This window comes from Stegostoma tigrinum, chromosome 9, assembly GCF_030684315.1.
Source record: "Stegostoma tigrinum isolate sSteTig4 chromosome 9, sSteTig4.hap1, whole genome shotgun sequence".
Lineage (NCBI taxonomy): Eukaryota > Metazoa > Chordata > Chondrichthyes > Orectolobiformes > Stegostomatidae > Stegostoma > Stegostoma tigrinum.
The window spans coordinates 1,825,907-1,846,317 of NC_081362.1; the positions used below are offsets into that span (position 1 = coordinate 1,825,907).

Consider the following 20,411-nt stretch of genomic DNA (forward strand, 5'->3'; position numbering starts at 1 on the left):
TGCAGGTTCACCAAGTTTGAGAGAAGTCAAATTTGAAATGTTGTCCTTACGCTTACAAATCCATCATACTAAATAGTGAAACAACAAATTAAAAAGCTAATAAATTGGATACCAATTCTTCAGATTGTTATTCAAGGGTTTTTAGTTAAAACCTTAAAGTATCAGTGGGAAGCATAGAACAAGCCAGTGGGATTCTGGATCAAAAACTATATTGACTGAGCTCGGTCTCTTTTCATTGGAGAAAAGGAGGAGGAGAGGGGACCTAATTGAGGTATACAAGATAATGAGAGGCATAGATAGAGTTGATAGCCAGAAACTATTTCCCAGGGCAGAAATGGCTAGCACGAGGGGTCACAGTTTTAAGCTGGTTGGAGGAAAGTATAGAGGGGATGTCAGAGGCGGGTTCTTTACACAGAGAGTTGTGAGAGCATGGAATGCGTTGCCAGCAGCAGTTGTGGAAGCAAGGTCACTGGGGACATTTGAGAGACTGCTGGACATGCATATGGTCACAGAAATTTGAGGGTGCATACATGAGGATCAATGGTCGGTACAACATTGTGGGCTGAAGGGCCTGTTCTGTGCTGTACTGTTCTATGTTCTATGTTTCAGTAAATCGAATATTCAAAACAGCAGCCAAGGATACATTAAAAGTCAAGCTGATTGAGCCAGAAGTAGGCTTAAGATGCCACAAAATAGGTAAGTAAATCCAAAGTTTTCCAACAGTTCAATTACTCTAGGAACTGCAATACTCCTTTTCAAATGTCAAGAGTTTAAAGTTTAAGATCAGGCCTCAAACTAGAAGCTCAACAACCAAGTACAAAGTTTGAACTTTCACTTTAGTAGTTTAAAATGCCTCAAATTAATTTAGTTTTCTTTTAAAGTATCATAAATGCCAGTCAAATAACAGCTGTGAAGGGAGAACTTGTTCTAACTGTCTGACATACTTTAAAAAGACAGGACACCATACACAACAGCAAGGCACCAGGAACATATGCACAAAGGATAAGTAAAATGAAATTGGCCCTTTGCTAAAACAGCTGGGGAAGAGAAGAATGATCCATTATCAACCACTAAGCTTAAAAGTAACTTCATCCAAAGTTAAATGTAACTGTTACTTAATAAACACCCACATCAAGAATGCCTTCTTGCTGATAATAGTGATCTCAATGGGCCACAATTCAGAAGACATCTTTTATTAAGAAGGCCATAAAGGAACAACAACTGTGAGTGGAATTAGTAAGAATGACCAAGTGTACATAGAAAGATGCAAATTAGAAGCAGCAGAAATTCAATCAATCCATATAGATGGCTTCAAAGACAGAATGAAACAAGCAGCTCATAACCATTGAACCTCTTCAGACATTACAATGTTCACAGCCACGCAAATGAAGAATGTGTGTTCGAGGATGGGGCCAGCTGGAAGACTGGTTTAGCAAAGGCAAAGTTGTATTTTAGTGCAACATACGCTAAATTTCTGAGTTCCTGGATTGTAGAAATCTAAAAAAAATAGGAGCAAGGGTAGTCTATTCAGCCCCTCAAGCCTGCTCTGTCTTCCCATCAGATCATCTAACTCAATATCCTGTTCCCGCTTTCTCCCCACACCCTTTTGCCTTTTCACTGCTTTACCTCTTAAACTAATCTCTTTAAGGGATCAAAGAAAAAAATCAAAACCAGTTGATGTACCTATCTACTTTAAAATAGAATATGATCTTTAAAATCCATTAAAATAAAAGGCAAGATACTGGAGGTCTGAAATAACAATAGGAAGTGCTGGTAAAAGCCAGGTTTTGCAGCAACTATGGACAGTGAGAAGAAAAAAAATTCCAAGATTTTCTGTTTTTACTCCAAATCGCTTGCCTTATAAAGGAGGATCCCAACAGAGCTGTTAGCAAAATATGGTGTCTGGTACACACCTGGTTGACATCAGATTAGTGTGTGGGGAAGGGAACATGGTATGCCAATAGCATGATCCACAAAGAAATAAGGAAGATAGCTACAAGTCTGAGGTCCTGAAACAGCTGGTTTAAATTATATTGTGTATTTGTGTGGTGGCTATGGATTATAATGACCTACAATTATGTGCCTAGATGCTAGATTGACAATGCAGGTTAATTGGAGCATAAGCCTGCATCCATTAAAATAATGTACAGACCATGAATTATGTGGAGACACCTTCTTTAAAATGCCCAGAAAGAGAGATGTGTTTGCCCAAACACCTGTCAAAAAGGAAAAGCTAAAAGACTACTTATTCACAAAAGAAGTCTAAGCAGCACTACAAATAGAAAGAAGAGAGTTAAGTTGACTGCACGAAAATACAGATTGTTGTGTACCTGTAATGTTATTATTGAAAAGCTACTTGAAATTTAAATAAATCTGTTTTAAGTCATCAGATTACAAAAAATCTCAGGAGGAGTACTTTGAATTCAGCTTTGATTTCATGAAATACCTGTCAGGACTCTATACAGTGTGTCAGAATATGGCCAGGTGAAGACAGCAACTGTTGGTTATTTCAAACAATAACGGAAACCCTTCCAACAGATTTAAGCCAATTCACAGCAGCCTATCAAAAAAGTATTCAACTGATAATAGGAGAACTGAACAGGATACCTAAATGTCAGATATTTGGCACAGTATTAAACATCTTCAGTACCTCTAACGTGCAGCATTCAGAAGTGAACGTCCTCCCTCGTAGATCAAAGTATGAATAAGCTAACACTAAGTGCAAAAGCAAAAGACAAATGATTCAAAGAAAGTGTGTGCTTTGCTTTGTGTAGAGATTACAGCCCAGTGTGCTCATCTGTTTAATCCTATATATAAAATTAAAAACCACACCACCCTGGTTATACAGGGTAACCCTGGGCTGGAATGGGAATGCTCTTGATGCATAGTTTCACATGGACTACACCATACACCTCAACCAAAAGTGGAAATCTTGAAGCTTATGCTGAATTAATTGTTCTTAGTCCAAGCTGCAGCAGAAGCACTGCGGCTGAACTCAACATTCAACTTACAGTGAAGAGGGAGGTGGGCAATAGTAGAATTAAAAAAAGAGAAAACAATTTCTGCTCCCAATCTATTGGGCATGTGTAGATGTGGACATTGCTAACACTCAAAGCCTACAATGATATGAAGATTGGGCACTCAGATATGACACTGGGAAGCAGCAAAAGATTGTTCAGCAACAGATCAATACTTGTGATAGGAGTGAGGGAAGAAAAAGGATAAATTTAAAATCTTTCTTGTCATTTGTTAAGTGAACTGGGAAGGGTTTATAAATTGTGTTTAAATGTCTACAATGCAGATTTAGTGGTAGCATTCACAATCTACACACAATGTGCATTTCCAAATCAGTTTGCAGTAACTAACCTAGAATGCGCATTTTAAATTTTCCTTCTGAGGGGAAGACCGAATTCACAACTACTTTATCACTAGCAAACGCTAGTATAGCTAATCTCACTCCAAATAATTCCAGTGAGTGAACAGCACAAATATTCCTTTCAAAAACGTGAACTATTTTACAGACAAAGATGGACATGAATATTTCTGAATATTACTTAAAGTGAACAACAATAGTACAACAGGCTGCATTAACATTGTGCTACACAGTATATATTAGCATCAAACCAGATCATTAGGTGGTACATACATTATAAAATTCAACAGCAAAAGGCAAATCACATCTATGCAACAGGTTTATGTCTGAGCTTACTCAAAAGCATACGACTTGCACATATACAACTGCATGGTTACAAAGAAACCACCAACACAATGAAAAATTTGACAAGCAGGAAACAATCATAACCCATACACAAAATTTCACATGAATTTCTAAAACAGAACAATGAGAAAATATTACATTGTTGTACATCTGTTTTTCATTACTCGTGATCTAATTCTAGGATAAAAATAAATCACCTACTGCACTGTGCTGCTTTAAAATGTTCATGCAAACTGGTTTTAAGTTGACTTTAATGTGATAGCAACAGTGTAACTCAGTAGCACACAAAAGACAGGGAATGTGATCAACTTCAGGAGGCAAGGTCTTAAGACTGTACATTGTGCTTGGAACTTTGAAAACATTTCAAAACAAACTTTTCATTGTCACGAAAGAGTCCACATTCTCCCATCATTAAGGTTCAGCACACATGCATACGCTCACACACTTGTACGCATGAGCACAGTCCATTTGTCATCAGGTAGGCTTCAATTGAAGGCTGCCAAATTAATCAATGTATAGAAAATATTGGCAAAGCTCAGCATCTCTTTAATAATACATTTAATATTTGATAGGTACCATTCGTATACACAACTTTAAGAAAATATAGAAAAAAGATTGGAAAACCTTATGTCTTAACCTACAAACATCTTTAACTGTTGCAAGTCATCTGCTTCAGCCACAACAGAATACTGCTTAAACGATTAAGGCTTTAGTGACAGCCATGATCAAAACGTGAAAAGTAGCAGAAATCTTAATGAGAAAAAACAATCAGCATTGCATTTGGTGCTAATGAGTCACAGGGTAGAGAAAAGAAGAGATGGTAAACAATTGGAAACAAAGCTCATTAGTATCCCTTTGAGTTTCAGTTTAGACAAGGTATGGCAAGTACAAGAGTTGGCCTGTGTCTGATGTGTGCATTCCTGGTGTAATTATCTTGTTGCAGTTCTTGCTCACAAAACAGCTGTTTTAACCTAGCATGAATTGTTATCTCAATAGATTTTTAATTGAGCAAACTTGTAGCTTGGGTTTATTCAAATTTAAATCAGTGCTATTAATCTGAAAATTGCCAAAAACAGAATCAATTGTTGGAATATTACATCTACCAACATATTTTACAAATTGAAGCATCTCTTCTTTCATACAGTCAATAAGAAAGTAATTTGCACTGCAATTATTAATGTAGAAATCTTGGTTAGATGCAAATTCATTGCAAGCATCTAGTTCAAACCTAATTTCACACCTCTAACATATAGAGTTCTCACGGGTTCCCACAGACATCAAAATGATGTTAAATCTGGAGGGCAAGGAAATAAAAGTGACAACATTCATGAATAAAAGGCACAACATCTACATGGCACCTTCTCCCCTTCTCCTATTTTACATCCTTCCCTCTTCCTTTGTCTCCTATAAATGGCCATTTTTTTAGAAAAAACACAGAAATACAAAGGTCATGAGCCAATCTATCTTCAGATAATATGTACACGCACACTATTTATTCCTGCAAGCTTCAATCATTCCAAAGACTGGCAGGAATGCCAGATAATTTTCATTTCTCCTTGATGGGAGAAGTAAGCCCCATTGTGACATAGCTCATATCCCAGCTGAACAAAATTCACTTACTTGGGAAAACTGAATTTATACCATCCCAGACTTGAGATCAGCTACTCACTGCCTGATTCACTGAGGAAACCACTGGCTGTCCATTTTTGATTATGATTCAAATATAGATCCAAGATAAGTCTGCTTTTCCCATAGGAATATATTGTTTGCGTTAAAATATTGGTGTAGGTATCAAGTAGATTATTTATTTATTTTTCATTTCCTCTTTCCGAGAAATGCAGAACAAAATCCCACCAGTGGACTGAAAACTCAAATTAGCTGGTAATTCAATCTATTATTCAGGAGGTTCCAAGTAGACAAAGGCAAATGCCTCACAGAGATAATGGGAACTGCAGATGCTGGAGAATCCAAGATAATAAAAAGTGTGAAGCTGGATGAACTCAGCAGGCCAAGCAGTATCTCAGGAGCACAAAAGCTGACGTTTTGGGCCTAGACCCTTCATCAGACAGCGGGATAGGGAGAGGGTTCTGGAATAAATAGGGAGAGAGGGGGAGGAAGACCGAAGATGGAGAGAAAAGAAGATAGGTGGAGAGGAGAGTATAGGTGGGGAGGTACGGAGGGGATAGATCAGTCCAGGGATTACAAGAGAGTTGCAGTGGGAGAGAGATTCCCTGAGGTTGGATGTCCTGTTGCAGTGTAATGGCAAATTCAAAAATGTCACCTAATCCAGTATTAAGTGGGGTGTGGAGAGCACATAACAGACAAATGTGCAAGGACATACAGAGCGAGCTTGAACTCAAAGTTTGAAGAAAGTGGGATGCAAAAAGTTAATAAAGCAGACAAACTCTAGGCTTTACATACAGGGAGAGAGATCAAGAGCCATGAAGGCTCACTGGACATATATAAAACATTTGTTCAGCCTCAGCTTGAGTCTTGCTACCACTAATAGGGAATACACTTAAGGAAACTAGTACTGTATAGGCTGGAGATTAAATGGAAAAGATTTACGAGAATTGCTCCAGAATGGGCGATTACATTTACGTGGATAGACTGAAGAAGCAGAGCTGTCATCAACAAAGACCAGACTGGGAAGAGACAAGAGTTGATATGGAGAGACTATTTTAATAGGTAAGGGTTAATAAACATAAGGCATAGAGCTGGAGTTACTGGCAAGAGACACTGTGGGAATATAAATAATAGCTTTTCAACACAGTTAGTTAGGAATTGGAGTGTGCAGCATGGATACCAATTCTGTGATACTGTTTGGGAGGGAATTGATAAATGCTTGAGGCACAGAACCGCATGTGTGTGGGGAGGAGGCAAGAGATTGCTCTGTGGGGGAACTGGCATGTACTCAATGAAATGTAGAATTATTCTATAACTAAAAATGACAATTATTATAAAATAGAAAATAAGAACAAAGGAGAAAGTAAGGGTATTTTGTCGCATTTACTACGCAGCATTGTCCACTGTAAAAACTGAAAACAGAAACACCAACAGGACAGGATTAAAATCAGTTCAATGTTTTCCTTGGTTGGAAGGGGTGTAAACAACCTCCAACCTCTGGGCTCACAGGAAGCAAAGGCCCAAGTAAGACATATTTAACCCATGCCACATGTACCTTCGCTAAGAATGTGAACATTTAGAGTTATACAGATTCCAAGGGAGATTATAACAGCACAAGTAAAATAGTCAGTCTGTTTTACAGAGTCATACAGCACAGAAACAGACCGTTCTGAAGTACGTTTTTGCTAAAAAAAAAAGTTAGTTTCAAATCAGGTACTTTGGTAACAGGAATTACTCAAAGTAGAAACTCAGACAAAAAAATTCAGAAATCCCCCTATGCACAGAAGCTGGGATGAAAAGACAGCCCTCATCTATAGAGTTCTGTCCAATTCTCCAACCAACTGTAAAACATTTCTGTATTATAAACATACCACATCCCTCGACACAGGTGGTGGAGGTGGTGTCATGGTGGTAACATCACTGGACAAGTAATCTCAAATCCCAGGTTAATATTTTAGGGTCATGGGTTTGAATCCAACAAGGAAGAATTCAATAAAAATCTAAAGTGTGAAAAACAGCTGGCAAACAGCAACTATTCTACTATTGGCAGCTGTCATAAAACACATTTTAGGGAGGTAACTCTTCCATCCTTACCTCGACTGGCTATATGAGAATCCAGGCCCATATCAATGTGGCTGATTCTTAATTGGTCTCTGGGCAATTAGGGATAGACAATAAGAGCTGCACAAGCCAGTAACACCTTCATCCCATAAACAATTTTTTAAAAAAACATGAGAATAAAGTTGCTGAACACTGAAAACAAGGAAAACATAACTGTTTCTGTATTGAAACAAAACCAAAAAGATCTCAACTGAAACCTTAGCTAAAAGGTCTGAAATGTTTTTTTTTGGAAATCACCTGAAATAATACAGGAAAAATGAACTTATATTTACAAATCTACATATTTTGGAGAATAAAAAGTTGTGGTTAGAAAAACAGTACAATTTTCTCATATTTGCATTAAGGGGAATATACCCCTCTGACTTCATACCACCTAAAACGAGGCATACAAACTGCAAAGATCACTCCAAGTCTGCATTACTCAATACTAACCCACCTACTGCTTTCATTCAAAAATTGTAGAGCTATTATTTTCCATTTGCAACACAAGATATTTTGAGTGTGGTCTTTGCCACTTTTAATTGAAGTTTATGATCAGCTAATGATGTCAATTATTCCGTATGTAGATTTTGGCAATCACTTAAATCAAGAAGCAATAATTTACATTTTTAGCTTGAAACAAAATTCAAAATTCATCTGGAATGGATTCCCGTTAGGTTATTAGATCCATAATGTTGCTCCATTGAAAAAGAATATAAATCACTTGGTATGAGAATTAGACAGGCTGCAGTATCTACGCCAATCACTTTAAATGCGGAAAATAAAGGCAAAAATAGCATTGTTCCTGAAAAGGGACACTTCGATGGCTGCAGTATTTTAAAGTTTGTACACATTTAGCTCAGTGTCATTTGAGCAGAAACAATGAAAACAGTGACATGTATGCCTTAAGGAAGTTACACCATACAAGACTACACTTACAACAGACCATAATTTAAACAATTCTTTACTGACATTACAAAATTCAATGCACTAATGTCAGCAAGAAAACCACAAACTAAATGAAAGTTAAAAATAATTACACCTTAAATTGCAAAATTTTAAAGTTGAGCTGAGAAAACTAGCTGTGCAACAATACTGGTTATTGAGCAAACTAAAATCCTTGTGGAGATGACGACACACACACACACACACACACACACAGAGAGAGAAACCCTCCATCGTGTTGTGTAACACTAACACCATGCTAAATGGTCAAGCTTCGAACAGATCTAGCAACTCAAGACTGGGCATTAGGAAGCACTGTGGACCATCTACAGCAGTAGAGTTGTACTCTAACACAACGTGAAACCTCATGGCCCGGCACATCCCCCATTCAACCATTACTATCTAGCTAGGGGACCAACAGTGGTTTAATGGAGTGTGCAGGAGGGCATGCCAGGAGCAGCACCAGGCATTCATGAAAACGAGGTGTCAACCTGGTGAAGCTACCAAACAAGACTAGTTGCCTGGCAAACAGCAAAATCAGCAAGTGATAGACAGAGCTAAGTGATCCCACAACCAACTGATCAGAGCTAAGCTCTGCAGTCTTACCACATCCAGTTGTGAATGGTTGTGGATAATTAAACAACTCCCAGGAGGAGGTAATTCCTCAAATATCTCCATCCTCAAAATGATGGAAGAGCCCAACATATCAGTACGAAAGGCTAAAGCACTTGTAGCAACCTTCAGCCAGAAGTGCCAACTGTTTGATCCCTCTAAGCCTCTTCCGGTAGTCCCCAACATCATAGAACTAGTCTTCAGCCAGTTCGATTCACTGCACATGATATCAAGAAAGGGTTAGAGGCATTGGAGCCTGCAAAAGCCACGGGCCATGAAAACATAATAGTACCAAAGACTCATTCTCCAGAACTTGCCGCTCCCCTAGCCAAGCTGTTCCAGTACAGTTACAATACTGGCATATACCCAACGCAAAAATTTGGACAAATTCAACACGGCCAATTACTGCAGTCTAACATCGATCAGTGAAGGCATCTCCAACTGCGCTATCCAGCAGCACCTGCTCAGTGACACCAGTTTGGGTTCCACATGGGCCATTCAGCTCATTACAACCTTGATTCAAACAAGGACAAAACAGCTGAATTCCAGAAGTGACTTCAGAGGGACAGCCTTTGACATCAAGGCCACTTTCAACTGAGTGTGGCAATAGTGAGTCCGAACAAAACTGGAATCAATGGGTATTCGGAGCCAAACTCTCCATTGGTTGAAGTCATACCTGACACATAGGAAGATGGTTATAGTTGTTGGAGGCCAGTCATCTCAGCTCCAAGACACTCTGCAGAAACTCCTCAGAGTACTGCCTAGACTCAAACATCTCCAGCTCCTTCAATGAACTTCCTTTCATCATAAAGTTCAGCAGTGGGGACATTCAGCACCATTTATGACTCCTCAGATACTGAAGCAATCCACGTTCAAATGCAACAAGATCTGGACTGACACACCATACAAATCTCATCTCCAAACAGAGACAGATTCAATCTAACCACTGCCCCTTGACATTCAACGGTGTTGCCATCACGAACGCCCACCATCATGGAAGTTACCACTGACCAGAAACTCAACTGGACTCGCTGTATCAATACAGTGGTCAGAGGCTACGAATACCATGCCAATCAACTCAACTCCTGACATGCTAGAGCTTGTCCAACATCTACCAGGCACAAGTCAGGAGAGTGATGGAAACTCCTCACTTGCCTGGATGGGGACAGCAGCTCCCACAGAAGAAACTTGACATCTTCCCGGACAAAGTAACCCACTTCATTAATGCATTTATAAACATCCATACCCTCCACTACTGATGCTCAGTAGCAACAGTATGTGCTGCTATTTCTAAGATGCATTGAAAAAATTCTCTAAAGGTCTTTAGCCAGCACTTTCCAAACCCATAACCACTTCCGCCTAGAATGTGGGCAACAAATATATGGGAACGCCACCACCTGCACTTCATTGCTGGTGGATCAAAATCCTGGAAATCCCTCCCTACTGGCAGAACATCCAACTGCAGCTGTTAAGCAAGGCAGCTCAACACCACCACCTTCTCAAGGGCACTAGGGATAGGCAATAAAGGTTGGCACAGCCAATGATGCCCATGTTCCACAAGTAAATTACAAAAGAAAAGAGGTCATGATTTCTACATTTGGGAACAACTTGCTTTGTGTAAAACCTGCTTTTGCTTTTCACCTCTATTGCTCGATTAACCCTCTCCTACACATAACTTTATTTGTATTCATTCACAAATATAGTCATCAGTGTTCATCAGCCAATGGGAAGAATCAACTGAACATCTTCTGCGCACACAGATAAATCCAACAATTCCTAGCATTGGGCAAGACTTCATAGTACTCTACCAGTACACCAGTCATTGTGGGCCAAAGGGCCAATTCCTGTGCTGTACAGTATATTATGCCTGTTAGCGGAGAATGTGAGATTAGACTTCTACTTCAGTCAGAAAAAAAAACTATATGTGGATGCTGTAAATCAAAGACAAAAATAGACAGTGTAGGAAAAGCTCAGCAGTTCTGGCAGCATCTGTGCAGAGAAATCAGAGTTTTGGGTTGAGTGACCCTTCCTCAGGACTGACCCGAAATGTTAACTCTGATTTCTCTTGACGGTAGCCATGATGTGAAGGTGCTGGTGTTGAACTGGAGTGGACAAGGTCAAAATTCACATGAAACCAGGTTATAGTCCAACAGGTCTTCACCTGATGAAAGGGCAGAGCCTCAGAAGCTTGTGATTTCAAATAAACCTGTTGGATTATAATCTGATGTTGTGGTTTTTGACTTGTCCTCTGTTCGCAGATGCTACCACACCTGCTGAGCTTTTCCAGCAATTTCTATTTTTGTCTCTACCTCAGTCATTCCTGATCATTACAATTCAAAGCATTGATTCTAAATTTATGCTTTATCTGAAACACTCACTGGCTTCCCTTTTGTATTTTCTAAAAGAAGACATAGAACATAGAAAAGTACAGCACAGTACAGGCCCTTCGGCCCACGATGTTGTGCCGTGGAATAATCCCAATCCAAAAATAACCAAACCTAACTTACATTCCCCTCAATGTCCATGTGCATGTCCAGCAGTCGCTTAAATGTCACTAATGACTCCGCTTCCACGACTACCACTGGCAAACTATTCCATGCGCTCACAACTCTCTGGGTGAAGAACCTCCCTCGGATGTCTCCTCTATACCTTCCTCCTAACACCTTAAAACTATGACCCCTCGTGACAGTCAATCCTGCCCTGGGGAAAAGTCTCTGGCTATCGACTCTATCCATGCCTCTCATTACCTTGTACACCTCTCTTCCTCCTTCTCTCCAGAGAGAAAAGTCCGAGCTCAGTCAACCTCCTCAACCTGGTAAACCTCCTTTGCACCCTCTCCAAAGCCTCCACATCTTTCCTATAATAGGGCAACCGGAACCGGACACAATATTCCAGTGTGGTCTCACCAGGGTTTTTGTAGAGCTGCAGCATAACCTCGCGGCTCTTAAACTCGATCCCCTTGTTAATGAAAGCCAAAACACCATATGCTTTCTTAACAACCTTATCCACTTGTGTGGCAACTTTGAGGGAGTTATGCACTTGAACTCGCATTTATCCAGGTTGAACTCCATCTGCCATTTCTCAGCCCACCTCTGCATACTGTCAATGTCTTGCTGAAGCCTGTAATAGCCCTCAATACTATCAACAGCACCTCCAACCTTTGTGTCATCAGCAAACATACTAACCCACCCCTCAACCTCCACATCCAAGTCATTTATAAAAACTACAAAGAGCAGAGGCCCAAGAACAGAGCCCAGTGGGTCACCACTCAGCACTGACCTCCAGGCAGAATATTTACCATCTACAGCCACTCTCTGCCTCCTATCAGCCAACCAATTCTGAATCCAGACAGCCAAATCACCCTGATTTCCATACCTCCTGACTTTATGAATGAGCCTGCCGTGGGGAACCTTATCAAATGCTTTGCTGAAGTCCATGTACACCACATCCACTGCTCGACCCTCGTCAACCTGTCTCATGACCGCCTCAAAGAACTCAATAAGATTTGTAAGGCATGACCTGCCCCTCACAAAGCCATGCTGACTCCCTTTAATCATGCTCTGTGCATGTGCAACAGCACATCCACATGAAATTTGACAGGGCAGGTCCTCGTCTTCCTGAAACAAATTTTCTGCTGTCTGGATGACTCTGGGGAGGCTTCCAGCGCTTGGCAGGGGTAGCAATTGACATAGTTGCATGATTGGGACTGCAGTAGGTGAAAATAAAGGCATTACCTACTCACTAACACGCAGTTGGGTTTCTACCAGGGACAATCAGAGAAGATCTCTGTGCTGTATGATTCTATAACTGGACAATAAACAAATTCAGCATTTCACTTCAAGCAGCAAAGCAGCCAGTTTGGGCAGTGTTTAGAACATAGAACAGTACAGCATAGAACAGGCCCTTCAGCCCACGATGTTGTGCCGACCATTGATCCTCATGTATGCACCCTCAAATTTCTGTGACCATATACATGTCCAGCAGTCTCTTAAATGACCCAAAATGACCTTGCTTCCACAACTGCTCAACGCATTCCATGCTCTCACAGCACTCTGTGTAAAGAACCCGCCTCTGACATCCCCTATATACTTTCCTCCAACCAGCTTAAAACTATGACCCCTCGTGTTAGCCTTTTCTGCCCTGGGAAATAGTCTCTGGCTATCAACTCTATCTCTGCCTCTCATTATCTTGTATACCTCAATTAGGTCCCCTCTCCTCCTCCTTTTCTCCAATCAAAAAAGTCCGAGGTCAGTCAACCTCTCTTCACAAGATAAGCCCTCCAGTCCAGGCAGCATCCTGGTAAACCTCCTCTGAACCCTCTCCAAAGCATCCACATCTTTCCTATAATACGGCGACCAGAACTGGACGCAGTATTCCAAGTGCAGTCTAACCAAAGTTTTATAGAGCTGCAACAAGATCTCACGACTCTTAAACTCTATCCCCCTGTTAATGAAAGCCAAAACACCATATGCTTTCTTAACAACCCTGTCCACTTGGGTGGCCATTTTAAGGGATCTATGTATCTGCACACCACGATCCCTCTGTTCCTCCACACTGCCAAGAATCCTATCCTTAATCCTGTACTCGGCTTTCAAATTCGACCTTCCAAAATGCATCACCTTGCATTTATCCAGGTTGAACTCCACCTGCCACCTCTCAGCCCATCTCTGCATCCTGTCAATGTCCCACTGCAGCCTACAACAGCCGTCTATACTGTCAACGACACCTCCAACCTTTGTGTCGTAGAGAGAGGGATGGTGAGAAAGTGGGCTAGTGGGGTAGGGGGGTCAGAGACACAAAGGGGTGGAGGTGGTAGCCTGGAGCAGGGCCAGTGGTGTTATTTTGGTTTGAGTGGGTGGTGGAAATGGTATGTGGATCAAGACCGACTCTTGTAGAGGTCTCAGGGCCAGAAGAAAGCAGGTGTTTGGTTGGGGAGGGGGGTTGGGTGGGCAGAGGGATGAGAGTGTGTCGTGGGTGGGGGGGGGGGGGGGGGAGAGAGGGGGAGGGGTGTGTCGATTGGCGGGGGAGGAGGGTGTCGGTGGCGGGGGGGGGGAGGCAAGGGGCTGTGTTGGCGAGGGACGGGGAGGGGTGTTGGTGCGGGTGAGGGTGAGTGTCAGTGGGGAGGGGAGGGTGTCTGTGAGGGGGGGGTGACTGAGGGTGGGGAGGGGCGTGTCGGTGGGGTAAGGGGAAGGGAAGGGGGGTTTTGGTGAGGGGGGGGAGGCAAGAGGCTGTGTTGGCGAGAGGGGGGTGTGGGGGATGCGGGGTGTGCTGGTGGTGGGGGGGGGCGGGGTGTGCTGGTGGGGTGCTGCCCGGGTCCCGGGGTTGCCTGATGTCTATCCTCACTCAAAGCGGCGGGGACGGTATAAAATGTGAGGGAGCGGGCGGACGGTGAGGGTGACAGTGAGCTTACCGCCGCGCTGGTCCAGTCCCTGTGCAGATCGACGGACAATGTCAAAATTTAAAGGCGCTCAGCAAAGACCCGGCCCCAAGCTGCCATTTTGTTTTAGGACCCGACGTCAACACTAACGACACACGCCTCCCCGCCCACTCCGGACATGTGACCTCTAGGCTCCGCCCCATTCCCTACCAGCTGAAACAACAGCCCATGGTCTATCAATGAGCCATCCACTTTCCTGTGTGCCTACAAAACCCCCACAAGGAGCACAGAATCTGTTATAGGCCTTTGAAACGAAGATGCCAACAATTCCACGTACATAGCGTTTTGCTGAAAATTGCAAAGCAAAAGCAAGCTGAAAAGTGATACTCAGATATGAAAATCCGTGGCTCAGAGGGCTACATGAAAAGCAGTGGGAAGGGGTTGACCAGGGTGACAGCAGTTAGTTGCCACAATGATGCCACCTGAAGGTTGCAGGAACAGCAACTCATATTCCGCTTGGGAACCCTGCAGCCCAATGGTATCAATGTGGACTTCACAAGCTTCAAAATCTCCCCTTTCCCCACTGCATCCCAAAACCAGCCCAACTTGTCCCCACCTCCCTAACTTGTTCTTCCTCTCACCCATCCCCTCCTCCCACCTCAAGCTGCACCTCCATTTCCTACCTACTAACCTCATCCCGCCTCCTTGACCTGTCCGTCTTCCCTGGACTGACCTATCCCCTCCCTACCTATCTTCTTTTCTCTCCATCTTCGGTCCGCCTCCCCCCCCTCCCTATTTATTCCAGAACCCTCTCCCAATCCCTCTCTCTGAAGGGTCTAGGCCCGAAACGTCAGCTTTTGTGCTCCTGAGATGCTGCTTGGCCTGCTGTGTTCATCCAGCTTCACACTTTGTTATCTATCACAGCAGTTACAGAGTGGTTCCAAACCAATTCCACTGATGGGTGAAAACGGTGCGAGGCAGAAAATTGTGGCTGCGTAACTGCACACCTCCAGGTAGATAGAGGCTGCAATTGGCAACAGCACAACTCTCTGCTTTTATGGCATATATTGCAATAAATTCACCCAAATTCAGTTACCAGACACATTGAGATAACCCCAGATACACACTATTCCCATGGGATGTGGATGTCTCTAACTGGGCTAGTATTTATTGCCCCAGAGAAGGTGGTGATGAGCCACCTTCTTAAGCTGCTGCTGTCCTTGTGGTGCAGGTACGTCTTTAGTCAGTTAGAAAAGATGTGTGTACATATTGATATCTTTTCAATGTTTGTTTGAAATATTTATTCAACTAATAGAAGTGCATTTTTTTAAAGTATGAAATTCTATCACATCACTTACAGTTGACTGAGGTGATACAGCAGACTAAATATTTGGGTCTGCAATTCTGTCACCAATCTACAAGATTTAACACTACAAAGCCTTTAAATAAAAGAGAATGCTGCATATACTTCACAGGTCTGGAACAACTATGGAGACAGAAACAGTTCATGTTTCAGGTTAAAGACACTTTTTGACAAACGCTTTCAGCACGTGCAATACTTCTCTATATCAGCTGGAAGTTGATTCACCTACTGCAATCCTTAAAATTTCACTATTAAAGAAAGTTTAAAACAAAATCAATACTTTTTAGAACTATAATAAAACTGGACACAATGAAATGCAGGACAGTTAGCACAACAAAAAAAAGTCATATTATGCATATTATGACAGCAGTAGAGGCCCATTCAGCCCACTGTAAATAAATAAGGAATGACAATAAAATTGTTCATCGTATTTCTCTTCTAGCTGCTGTACAGAGGTGATCATACCATTCGTAAATCTACCAGTTCTGAAACCACATTGAGTTTCAGGATGGATGCATTCAACCAGGATTTACAGTCTGGCAAGAGCAACACTTGAAAATACTTCTCCCACAAGGAACCCTGAAGAAGGATCACATGGTCAGAAACATTAATCTGCTTTCTCTCCACAGATGCTGTGAGATCTGCTAAGTCTTTTAAGTAATTTCTGCAGCCATCCTTGTTCTCATATACATTCACAATCTTTGTATCACGCATCCTGCAGCACTGCCTTCTCCCTCCAGCAGCAAAAGAAATCCACATAGAAGCTGCAGAAATGCTAGGTTCCCATGCTCAGTGAACTCGGCATTGCCAACTGGAACTTCGACCGTGGTAAGTGAAAAACAGCTTTGTTCAGCTTCTGTGCTGTGGATTGTGGTCCATCCCTGCCATGACAGGCCAACTTCCTTCAGTGACTGTGTTCTTCCTACAGTACAAGTCAAGGTAATGTTCCACCCATCTCTCCAAATGTTTAAAGCATTTTCAACAGAGCAGTTTTCTTTGCTGGTGGACCTCTTGACTTTCTGATTCCATCAACCATGCCTCTGACCTTCCTAGTGTTGAAGGACATGGAATATTTTGGCAGTTGTACCCAGTAGTCTTTGGCACAGTCCCTCGAACTTTACTTTGAGCAGCTCTTACTGGATTCAGAGTTTCTCACTTGGATCTCTCTTGCAATTAATGAAAGCAGACTGTTTAGCTTCTATGATGTATTCTGTGACAATGGTTTGAAGTTAACATCAGTCAGCATTTTCTACTCATTTCCCACATGATGACAGTGCATAGTGTCTTGAAGTATGCCCCATTTTGCTACTTCGCTCTGTGTGGGAATGCCAGACAGTGCCTGTTCTATTAAGTAATGGAACTGTCGGTTTTTGTTCTGGGTCAGCAGTATGACTGACATTGATACAAGGACAGCATTCCTGCTTTGAATGGAAAATCCTTGAGGGTTGCAGCCTCATCGTGGTGCACAAGCAGGGAGTGAACTGTGTCACAGTCAGCTTTGTGGTAGCAGCCTGTGCTGGGAATGCTGCTCAGAGTCATGTCTGGTGATGATCAGATCCAGCTGGTCCCAATACCCTGAACTCAGATGTCTCCAGACACCCTGTGACATGGCTTGATCTAAAAGAAGGCGTTAGTTACACAAAGCTAATTACAAAGATCAAGTAATGTCTTCCATTCTCATTTATTTTTCCCAGACTAAAGTGTCCAGTAGGAGGGGGCCATACCTCCAGTGATTCAGGCACTGGGAAAATTGGAATCCAGGCTCAGCAGGTAGCATGCTCATCCCTGAATCATAAGGATCTGGGTTCAAATCCCACTCCAGGTTTTCAGCAAGAGACTGACCTTCCAGAGGAGCAACTGAGGCAGTGGCAAATTGAGACCGTCGCCTGATCAAACAGATGTAAAGGATCTTGGCCTGCTGTGTTCATCCAGCTCCACACTTTGTTATCTTGGATTCTCCAGCATCTGCGGTTCCCACTATCTCAGATGTAATGGATCTCATCGCTTCTTCAAGAAGATCAGTTATCCCTAACTGCCCGAACCACCCTTATTAGCCATAGGTGGATATCCTATGCTGGCTGAAAAAATAAGATACCCAGACGGATCCCATTTTACCAGCACTGATTCTTAACCCTGAGGTTCTGTGAATTCAGATGAATATGAGTTGAGGGTTTCTGCCCCAGTCTGTTACAGACCCTACCACTCTCTCGGTGAAAAATGGTTTCCCTTAAGCCTTCTACTGATTCCTCTAAATCTGTGCTGCCACCCCACCTCCCCGCACCCGCCTGAGAAAAACAGGTCCTATTCTCGCAACTGCATAATAACATTATGTGGTTATAATTGTTTGCTGTTTGGGATCTTGCTGTGCGCACGCTGGCTGCCTCGTTTCCTACGGAGAGGGCTACTACACTTTAGAAGGCATTCCGTTGACTGCAGGACTCTTCGACACGTGATAAGCGCTATAAAAATGCAGGTCTTTTTAATTCGCTTCTTGCGGCCGCTGTGAATCGTTAGGCTTTTTACTCAGTCCCGATACCGACTGGATCGGAAGCTCGCTTCCCCAGCGCAGCGCCGTCTGTGGGTGCCCGGAATCGCTGCTGTTTCTCGGTGTGGACAGTGTCTCTGGCCCCGGGACTGGAGGCGCCTCTTTGTGTGGAGCAGCAGCCGGAATGTGCTCTCTACTTCCCACCTCCCCCCCACCCCCCACTCCCCACTCCCCAGCCACACACAGGGGGCCAGCTGGAGACAGAGAGCGAGAGAAACACACACACTCACAACCGCCTTGTACAACCCCACACACACACACAGTACTGTACAAATCACTGTCCTCGTCACATAAAGCCAATCAAGAAAATGAAAGCTTCGCTCCGAACATGGGGCTTCAGCTCGGAGCCGAAATGCAATCACTAAAATTCCCAACACATCCAGGCTGCAACATCCCGTTCTCCCCCCCGCCCCCCGAGAAAGCTACAAAACAACTTTCTCTTACCAGGTTCGGTTTTGCTTTGTGTGTGGCTGGTTTCTTTCCTTTCTGGTTAATGCGCAAACCCCAGCCGCTCGTCAACTGAAACCTCCGGGACTGTGTCTGCCTCCCTCGCTTTCCTGCAACCAGGCTCTGCCTAACCCCTCCCTCTATCCCTCCCACAGCGGAGCCCGAGTCAGCTTCAGCGGACAGCATCCTGGGAGCTCTAGTTCACAGAGTGAGCCAGCTCCCCATTTCCCCCACCTCTCCTCATCCACCTCTCCTCATCCTCCCTCCTCCCGTTCAGCCCATTTGTCTGTACCAGCCCTCCAAACGAGCATCATTGCCTAATACCAATCTCCTGGTTTTCCCCCATTTCTTGCACACCATTTCATCGGATGGCCTCTGCAATTCCTAACTGAACCTGCCTCCACTATGATTCCAAACAATACTACTCACTGTGTGAAAACCTCTCTGATGAAGGGTCTAGGCCCGAAACGTCAGCTTTTGTGCTCCTGAGATGCTGCTTGGCCTGCTGTGTTCATTCAGCCTCACACTTTGTTATCTTCCTCACATCACACTTGCTTCTTTTGTGGTTCTTGTTAAATGTAGGCCCCTATACAACTGGAAAGGGTATGTAGTGTATCGAGCTCACTCATAATTTTGAAAACCTGAATGAAGTGTCCTGTTAGCTTTCTTCTCTCCAAGGAGAAATGTTACAATTTAGATTCATAGATTTACACAGCATTTTATCAATCTAACCTCATCACTGAAGTTTCTCACCCCTAGACCATTCTTGTAAATTGTCCACTGTATTGGCATCTTTATTATAATGTGACACCCACAACCGTACACAGTACACCAGCTGAGGTCCTACAAGTATCTTGTACAATTTCAACCTCACCTCCTCGCTCCTGTACTCTATGCCCCTCTTAACAAAGCCAAGGACACTGTGTGCCTTACTTGCTGTTCCCTCTATTTGTTCTGTGCACTTAGACAACCAGGTTCCTCTGCTCCTGCACCTGTTTAGAATTGTACCCCTTATTTAAGTCTTTCAATGTTCTTCTGATCAAAATGCATCACTTCACAGTTCTCTGCATTGAACCAAACATGGCAGCCATCTGCCCACTCCGAGTCCACATTTTTCCGCAGTTCTGCACTACACTAAGGCCACTCACCAGAAACTGCAAGGAGACTTCATGATCAGAGAGATTATGAATTTATCACTTAAAGATAGAAGGGGAAATTCCAGACAAAACTGATTCACAATCATCTGAGTGAGAGGTACAAAACACAGACAAGATTCTTGTCTTCACAAACAGAGGCTTAATCTGGCATGCACTGACTGAAAACCTGGGGAAAACACAAGCAGGAGCAAAATCAAAAAAGAGAATTGCAGGTACTCCTCCGATAACGTGATAGTTGCATTCTTGTGTGACCTCATGCTATAGATAATCACATTATGGGGAAATTGCTAAAAGAGAATCTCTTTACCTGTATAGTAGAAAGTTCGCTTTACCCGAACAGTGTACACTATTTATCAATTGCCTTACAGCCAATTTGCATTAATATCTGTACATTACATAGAATTAAATAACATTTACAGCTCGAATGGGCCACTCAGCTCAACTGGTCTGCGCTGTTTACTTCAACACTAACCTCTTTCCACCCCTGACTGATTTGCTCTGTCTGCACTGAGATAACCATT

The 20,411-nt window shown here is 42.9% G+C and overlaps 1 protein-coding gene across 3 annotated transcripts in view; it reads right to left on the reverse strand.

Annotated features, from left to right (window-relative positions):
* The window catches only part of LOC125455089 (E3 ubiquitin-protein ligase pellino homolog 1), a 37,880-nt gene extending 19,025 nt beyond the window's left edge, over positions 1–18,855 (reverse strand). For 2 of the 3 annotated variants that reach the window (XM_048536638.2, XM_048536636.2), the window contains exon 1: positions 18,731–18,855. The gene's annotated coding sequence lies outside the window, so the exon portion shown is untranslated. Of the gene's footprint in view, positions 1–14,411; positions 14,528–18,730 lie in introns of those variants that run through there. The other variant, XM_048536637.2, reaches the window with a different exon arrangement.
* Between the last annotated feature and the right edge of the window lie 1,556 nt (positions 18,856–20,411).